The sequence below is a fragment of the Alosa pseudoharengus genome, unplaced genomic scaffold (genome assembly GCF_046254945.1).
Source record: "Alosa pseudoharengus isolate Yale_2024_CS ecotype anadromous, Long Island Sound unplaced genomic scaffold, YU_APseudo_1.1 YU_APseudo_1.1_scf_1, whole genome shotgun sequence".
Taxonomy (NCBI): Eukaryota; Metazoa; Chordata; class Actinopteri; order Clupeiformes; family Clupeidae; genus Alosa; species Alosa pseudoharengus.
Genome location: NW_027468564.1, coordinates 34,251,156 through 34,260,066, shown reverse-complemented (window position 1 = coordinate 34,260,066; position 8,911 = coordinate 34,251,156).

Genomic DNA, 8,911 nt, shown 5'->3' with positions numbered 1-8,911 from the left:
TTGCCATGAATACATACCACAAAATATACACAGAAAGTGCAAACACTTCATTTCATGTTTGGGATCTCATCTATCTATTTCTCTATCGATATCCTCATCCCCTGCTTCATTCCTTTTCTCGCCCCCATAAGTCTGTCCCAACCACTGCCGCATTTAGTTTAATCTTAACTTAATAAAAAGGAGATATCAATTATCATCAACAATGGCAAGCCAGCTAGAACCTGCCACTCGTTTTCTCTCCCTCTCCTGCGCACTCAGACGCGTTCTCAATTAAATGGAGTAGCATAGGGCCTATGTTCAAGTTGGATCTTTATAGAGAGGACCTGAAAAGTATCATCTTTATGTAACATGCTGTAGGTGCATGTTGACATTGTATACTTTCTCTAACAAGAGTGAAAAACAGTTTGCAGTACAGCTACTATTTATTGGCTAAATGTTGGTCCCTCCTCTGTCTCTTGGTGCCCTAAGCACAGTGCGTGATGCGTGTGGTGGTGGTGATAACTGATCAGGACTTTTTAAAACTGAAAATTTTCGCCTACAGTAGGCTACAAGCTCCTCACGTTCCATCTTCAGCTAACTCAATGGACAATAAAATAAACGATCTAGCTGCTTCAGGTTTTGCGGCCGTTACATGACATCAGCCCCAAAGGAAATAGGTAAACACAATGCGTTAATTGCGTTAATATTTCGTAATGCATTATGTATTTGTGTTATGCACATGTGTTAGGTACTTTTTACTTTACTTTACTGGCTAACTCCCTCCTCTTTCAGTCTATGCTCCCTGATCTGGCTCCGTTCGTTCTTCTAATTCCTTGTGTTTTCTGGTAGACGCTCCGTTGGTTTCCATGGTCTCTCGCGCTGGTTTCACTGCAAACTGCGTGCAGCCGACGTACAGTAGCATTACGGCACAGTGGTCATGGGAAATGTAGCAAGTACTGCCGGGGGATATATGACCGAAAACAGAGACCTTATGTATCATGCATGAGGGCTAATGCCTCATGCATCACCAGCCAAACTGGCTAGTAAGTTTTTATTAACACCCGCCAAAATTAATTTTAACCCGCATTTGGCGGGTTGGCGGGTGTTAATTTAGAACCCTGATTGTACAGTATGAGTGGCTTAGTTGTAACAGCACGTTACAAATAACCCCGCTGGCACGTTTGTTATAAGCTAGCTCCTGCTATGAGTTGGCTACATGTTTAAAAACGGTGTTCATTTTTAGCCTACAAGACGGTTATTAAGATGATACAAGATTGGAGTCAGTAAGCTGCACCCACAACTCAGTAATGGAAAGACAAGTACCACCTAGACATTTACGTTGATGTCTTCAAAAGGCGTTTTGCTGCAGATCTACGTGGAAACACGCCCATACTGACTGAAAATTTGTGGAACACCGTCTCATAGTAATGTGATTAACTGACCAAAAGCATGCCTCGATCAACTAGGGAAAAAGTCTGTGTTACATTTAACCCCGTGTTACTTTGTGCCCCGCGCTCCCCTATAGATTAAAAGTTAAATGTAGATAGTGTAATGGATGTTGATAGACAGAAAGTTGAATGGATGTTGATGGAATAGTTTAAAGGGACACTAGGCAAGCCTGATGTTTTTTCTCTACGAAACTCCCCCTCGCTCGGTCTGAAGCTTTTTTTCTTTTCTTTGCGTCTTCCGTCAAGGGTTTTCGCTGCTTCTTCGCCGGCTCTGCCATTATACACACGTTTGCAACAATCTCTAGCGTTTCGTTAGCCTGCCTCTGTGCTGTAAACTGATCCTGCTTCGGTCGGCGGGTAGGATACACCGAACTTGCAAGTGGGATATTCTTCCTACAGGCAGTAGGGGCGGGCAAGAGAGCCTTCATTCGCCCCGTAATGAGTCATTTAACCATATACCGACTTAGGAAGATGATTAATTAACACGAAAACGTTGTCTGGTGTCCCTTTAATGGGTGGATGAGTGAATGGTTTGAAAAGGATGAATAGATAGAAAGTTGGATGGAATGTGCCTTATATCCTTGCAGAATGGAGATACACAGGTCTATGGAGTTAGAGGGCTAAATTGGTCTCTTTCACCTTATTGTCATTGAAAAATGGAAGATTTTATTGTAGTTTCTGCAAGTTCAATATGTATTATAGGTTGAAAGTTGAATGAACGAGTACTTGTCCTTTGAATTTCTTACAGGTTGGGTCGTTTTTGCCCATAACACGCTAGCATTCTGCTAATGGATGACGTCATTGACATGTTTGAAAGGCTTTTTAGAACAAATGAGTGACTTTAAAAAATGTAATAAGCAGTGTGTATTTTCTTTGCCTCCCCTTTCGAATGCAATATTCAAATTTCTAGACAACAAAATATATCCCGAGGAAAGTGGATTTTAAGGGGTACAGCTCCATAGACCTCCATTCATTCTGCACTTGCCCGCAAGCGCCCCCACATGAAACCAGAGAAAGAACTGGAACCAGTTCAGAAACTGGAAATTTGTCGAGAGTGGAACTTCTCCCCTTAGTAGACATCTAAGATTCTAGAACAGAGCTCCGCTCTAGAATCTTTGGTAGACATTCTCTGCTAATAGAGAGCCGAAGTCACACCCTTCTACTTCCGGTCCATGGGACCTATCTTTCGAAAAAATATGAATGGGAGTCAGTGGAGAGATAACTATTATTTTTTTGGTCCCGTTCGAATTGTGCCGTGAAATTAACATATGACGTGTGTGAATTTAAAAGATACATGATTTTCAAGAAAGTACTGTTACTTGATAGACTGCAAAAGTTATGTTGGGTTTTGTGTGAATCCGCTCAGTGGACTACATCTCTCGTCTTGAACGATGTACGTCACCAACGTAGTTAAACAATACAACTCTGTTATGCTAGTTAACAGTTAGATCTTGCTGCCAGCTACAGTATGTCACTTAACAGTAGTTTATGTACAGCCTATGGACGAATACACCTTACCTGATGTGTTTAATCCTCTGACTCATGGTATTTTCATCGGCAAGGGAAGCCCAAGTAAGACCTGTTGCTGGTATGCTTGTACAATTCGGTGTGGCTGTGAATGGGCTAACGTTGGAATTACCATCTTTCACAATGTTGTAATTCATTTACGAAACAAACTGCAAATATCTTTACATGAAAAATTGTCTTTAAAAATTGACAAACATCATATGGGAAAATAATTTTTCTTTCGCCATTGACTACCGTTCATATTTTTTCTGAAGATACATAGGTCCCACGGAAGGGGTGGGACTTTGGCTCTCTATGTCTACTGTTAACGTTAGCCACACACTGTTTCATTTTGCTTGTCATTGTAGTAATATTATTTCATACTAGTGATATAATATTTCTTATTTAAGTTGATAACATCTAGGAATGTCTATGCTTATTTAGAATGTGCATTAGTCTGTTAACTCAAAAGTTGATTGTTAATGTTCAAACTGGATCATTATTTCAGCGAGCTAGGCTAAAGAAGATGTTGATGAAGATATTCATTCATTTGGATGCACTTTTATCCAAAGTGACTTATATGCCACTAGTCTCTCCAGAGCAACTCAGGGTAACGTGCCTTGAACCCACAACTTTTTTCTGGCTACTGCATACTAGGCCAGCTCCTAAACCACTACACTACCACTGCCCTGTAAACAAACTCCTGGTGTTACTCCCTTTATCTCTCTACCTCTTTCCCTCTAATTAGCTGGGCTTAATGACTACAGGCCTGTCGCTCTAACATCACATGTGATGAAGACAATGGAGCGACTGGTCTTAGGTATGCCTGACCCCAGGTACGCCATGCACTAGACCCGTTACAGTTTGCATACCAGAAGAAAGTGGGCGTGGACAATCTTCACTTATCTTCTACACAGGACACATTCTCACCTAGACAAGGGGAAAAGTGCTGTGAGAATCATGTTCTTTGATTTCTCAAGTGCTTTTAACACCATCCAACCCCTCAGACTGGGAGACAAGCTCTTGCAGATGGGTGTGGATGCTCACCTGGTAACCTGGATTACAGATTACCTGACCGAGCGACCACAGTTCGTCAGACTGAAGAACTGTCTCTCTGATACTGTGATCAGCAGCACCGGAGCGCCACAGGGAACTGTGCTCTCTCCAGTCCTGTTTACCCTGTACACATCTGACTTCTGCTACAACACCGAGTCATGCCACATGCAGAAGTTTTCTGACGATACTGCAATTGTGGGGTGTATCAGGAACGGGCAGGAGGAGGAGTACAGGAGCCTGGTGGAGGACTTTGTGCAATGGTGCAAACTCAATCACCTTCAACTTAACACTTCAAAGACCAAGAAGATGGTGGTGGATTTTCGCAGGTCTAAGCCCGCTCTGCTATCAGTCTCCATTGATAGGGTCAATGTGGAGGTGGTAAGCACCTACAAGTATCTGGGTCTCCACCTGGACAATAAACTGGACTGGTCAGCCAACACTGACGCACACTACAAGAAAGGGCAGAGCAGGCTGTACTTCCTGAGGAGGCTGCAGTCCTTCAATGTGTGTAGCAAGCACCTTAGGATGTTCTACCAGTCTGTTGTTTCTAGCGTCCTCTTCTATGCTATGGTATTCTGGGGAGGAAGCACAAAGAAGAAGGATGCTGGGCGACTTGACAGGCTGGTAAGGAAAGCTGGCTCTGGGAGCTGAACTGGAGTGCATCACTTCAATATCTGACAAAAGGACCCTGAACAAACTGATCAACATCTTGGACAATGAACGTCATCCACTCTACAGCACTATTAAAAAGCAAAAGAGCTTGATCAGCTGGAGACTTCGCTCACTGCCATGCACAACTGAAAGGCTGAGGAAGTCATTTGTCCCCAGGGCCATTAAACTGTTCAATGCTTCACTAAAGGGAAGAGGAGAGATAGTCTGTCTGCCTCTCCACCCTCTCCATGTTTGAGTACTGACTGCCCACCACTGCTTTACTACTGTTTTAATTCTGTTTTACTAATGTCCACAGCCTAATGTTTTTACTACTGTTTTACTGCTATACTGTTTTTCATGCTATATTAGCACACATGACCAATGGCTTCTGCTACAATACTGAATGGCTGTAACCCTATTACTCAACCTGTTCTTGCACTGACATATTTTTTTTTAATTTTATCTTACTTTACTCTCCTATTTGTCCATATTATTTATGCTGGTCTCTAGACCTTATTATTGCACTGTTGCACTGTTGGACTATACTGTTGGACTACTTTTTGCACCTTCACCATGACACTCACTGTCTTGAGCACCTTACCATGCACACAGAACTACAGGACTATGGTTGGACTACTTTTTGCACCTTCACCATGACACTCACACTCACTCTCTTGAGCACCTCACCATGCACACAGAACTACAGGCCAGTACCGGCCCTGTCACTGCAAGCGTCTCATGTTTGATCACCCTCAAGCACACTGTGGATTTTTTTTTTTAATTTAATTTATATAGTATATTTAGTATTTAGCTTTGTTAGTTTTTCTTAACTTCTACTGTCTCTATTGTACAGTGGAGTTTGGTTATATGTTTATACTTGTACTTATATTTACTGTTTCTGCTGTAAGTGCATGTTGTGTGTGATGTCTGTATGCTACTGAGACCTTTGAATTTCCCCTTGGGGATCAATAAAGTATCTATCTGTCTATCTATCAATCTATCTAGCTCGTTCTATTTCAATTCTGTTCAAATGTGCTATCAGTACCCTATATGTATTGGCATTGCTTGCTTGTGTTTGACCAGATTTCTCGTAACTAAAACCGAGACACTGTGTGCGCGACTGCATTTAACGTGAACATACGGCAGCTCAGACAGACACAGATACTTTTTTGTTAAGCCCAAAACCAGAGATGGGAAGTAAGTGTACTTAAGTAGCATTTTCAAGTATCTGTACTTTACTGAGTATTTTTTTTTTTCTAACAACTTTTTACTTTACTCCCCTACATTTTTACAGAAATATCTATACTTCCTCTTATATTTTCAAATTTCTTGACAAAAGTCGTGTTACTTTTGTGTTAATGCATAGGTGAGTTAATTATTTATGTACCACTTAAAGGGCAACGCCAAAACAATGGTTACATTGAATTCAGTGTTTTATTACAATATGTACAGACATCAAATCATCATATTCTTTGTTTGCTTTTCCATCTTAAAATAGGCCTATTCTACCAACAAGCTTACCTCAAACAGATTGTTTGTTTCTCTGCAAGTTCACCCCTCAGTGGAGCGGTTAAGCGCACATTTTCATAACAATTGATCATTTTATGATAAAAGGAAGATAAACTCACAAAGGGGATCTGATCATATTTAGAATCATAAGTACCTCGGTTTGGCCCATGGGGGCCATGGCAGCAATTTTTAAAAATATCTGACAAATATGGGTTTTGTTAGGTGAAAAAGGGATTGAAAGCAGGAACTAACAACTAATAAAGTTATATATTAGACCATAAATCTTTGTCATTCTTCACACAATCACAAACATTAAGTATCATTTAAATATTATTTATAACAAATGTATACAATTTGGCCCCTGCAATACCAAATAGTACTGGATGTAAGTTCATGTAGTGTGAAGAATTTGTGTAGTCAGAATTAAGAATTATTCAATCATTTTTACATTTAGTCATTTAGCTGATTTTTATCCAAAGCTTTCAGTTAACCACATTATAATCAATAGGCCAAAATAATACTGTGTGTTTTTTTTTATTTTACAATATCTGTGCCCGAGGTTCCTAAATCCAGTGCATAACTGAACAAGGGAATCATAAGATTATGTTTCTTGAAGTTCCAGTATGTGAGAAACCTCAAGTATGCAGCTAATATAATTGTTATTTAGACAAGGTTTTTCACAACACCATAACGCTGCCCAACACCAAGACCCGTCACTAGCCCCTGCCCCACCCCACTCAGTCCTGTCTCCTTTTGCACATGGACTTGGACTGTCTGTCTACACTATGCACTTTATTAATGCAACTCAACAATGCACTACAATATATATGATCATACTGCATTCTGTCTATAGACTGTCTGATTCTTCAGAACTATGCACTTTATTTGCTAATACACCTTAATAATGCACTAGCATGATCTGTGTCTTTATGTCTGTGTCTTTATGTCATTCCCTGTCTTTATGTCTGTTATAAAGAAAAGCACTTTTAATGATTGCACTACTGGTTAGATGCTTAACTGCATTTTGTTGTACTAGTTGTCCTTAGTTGTGCAATGACAATAAAGTTGAATCTAATCTAATCTAATCTAATCTAAGGTGAACTTCTCCCCACTGTGGAATGTACTGTAGAAAGGGATGCTACATGGACGGGAATTCAAACACACCGATTACCATCTGTTGATGTCATTGTGGTTCATTGACATATGTCATTTTTTTTTGTTAAGGATTGGCATAGAGGCAATAGGAGTGGTTGCCATTGTCGGTGCCCTTTGCTCTGTGACCTTGCACAAGTAAACTAGATCATCACTGAAATACCGTAACCCAGGGGTGGCCAAACTTTTTGGCTCAAGGACCACATTGGGTTTTGAAAATTGCCCGGCGAGCTAAAAAAGAACAGTGTGCGCCCACACTCCACACACTCACTACATTAACATGTGCTCTTAAACAATATATGTTCCCACATATCTGAGACCAGTTGGAGCAGTTCATTTCTCTGTTGTTGAGATTTCGAGCATGAAGACACAACACAACACACAATCACAAAAATGTTGTTTGGGCTGTTTTTAATTATTGGGCTAAGCCCAAGTTTCATTTGACATTTCAGTTGGACTGTCTGAAGAGCCAAGACCATCGTAAGTCTTTGAAAAAACAAAAGACGTATCGCTTAGCTTTTGCTAAGCCTTGTCCATTGAACGCAGATTAGCCAATAACAGCCGCATGCAGACATCTTCAGCCTTTTTATTTGCCTCATTCATGCAGCGGCCATGTGTAAACCAAGAGGAGGCTATAGCAGGGTACACTGACTATCATTCACACATTCTCAGCAATTACTGGCAGATGCATAGAACACAACAATTAAATGGTTTTCGTACCCCATAGCCTAGTTTTGGTTTACAATGGCCGCCGCGTAAATAAGGTGAATAGAGATGATTATATAGAGAGATAAATTGAAAACAATGGCAAAACAATACAGTATGTATGGGATTAATGCAACACTGACACGTGGAATGTTTGCTTTCATAACCAAGACATGGGCATCACCATAGGTAATCCACCTAGATTAGATTTTGTGTTGATCAGGGATGGGCACAAATACATGAAAATGTATTTCCAAATAAAATACCAAATACCCACCTTAAAAATGTATCAAAATAAGCTACAAAATACAGCAGCCAAAAAATGTATCAAAATAAAATACTGTATTTTTGTATTTTCAAAATACTACAAAATACTTCTTTCTAAAAGCCTTTTGTCGTCTATCCCTTCACTTGTACACTACCTGGAAAAACATCTGAAAGCAAGAGACTCCTCCCATAATCAGTCAACAGATTAGATATGATGACCCATGTTAGACTTCCCAATATAAACCTCTGCGCTGAGAAATGTTCGGTAACTCAAGGAACTCTTCCCTAAGTATACTTATTTATTCTATTGGTGTAGATTGCCGAATAAGTGACAATAGCTCAAAGACAAACAATCTAAATGGTAGCCTAGGAATCTAGACGTACCCTAGCGGCAGCAAATGCAATTTGCATCCAGGGTAGTCTAGCAACTCTCCGTTGGCTTGCGCGCTGTAAAAAACAAACTTCGGTCAGGCCAATCACATCGTGTATAGAGTCGGTGGACAGGCTTAACATAATGATGGCAGAGTCGCAACGGTTCTGTGTGAATTTCCTGCTACTTGAAAACAAATATGAATGCTGCTGCTAGCGAACAGCGCAACAAGAGTTAAGCTGTTAAGTTGCCAAAAGTTTGATCAACT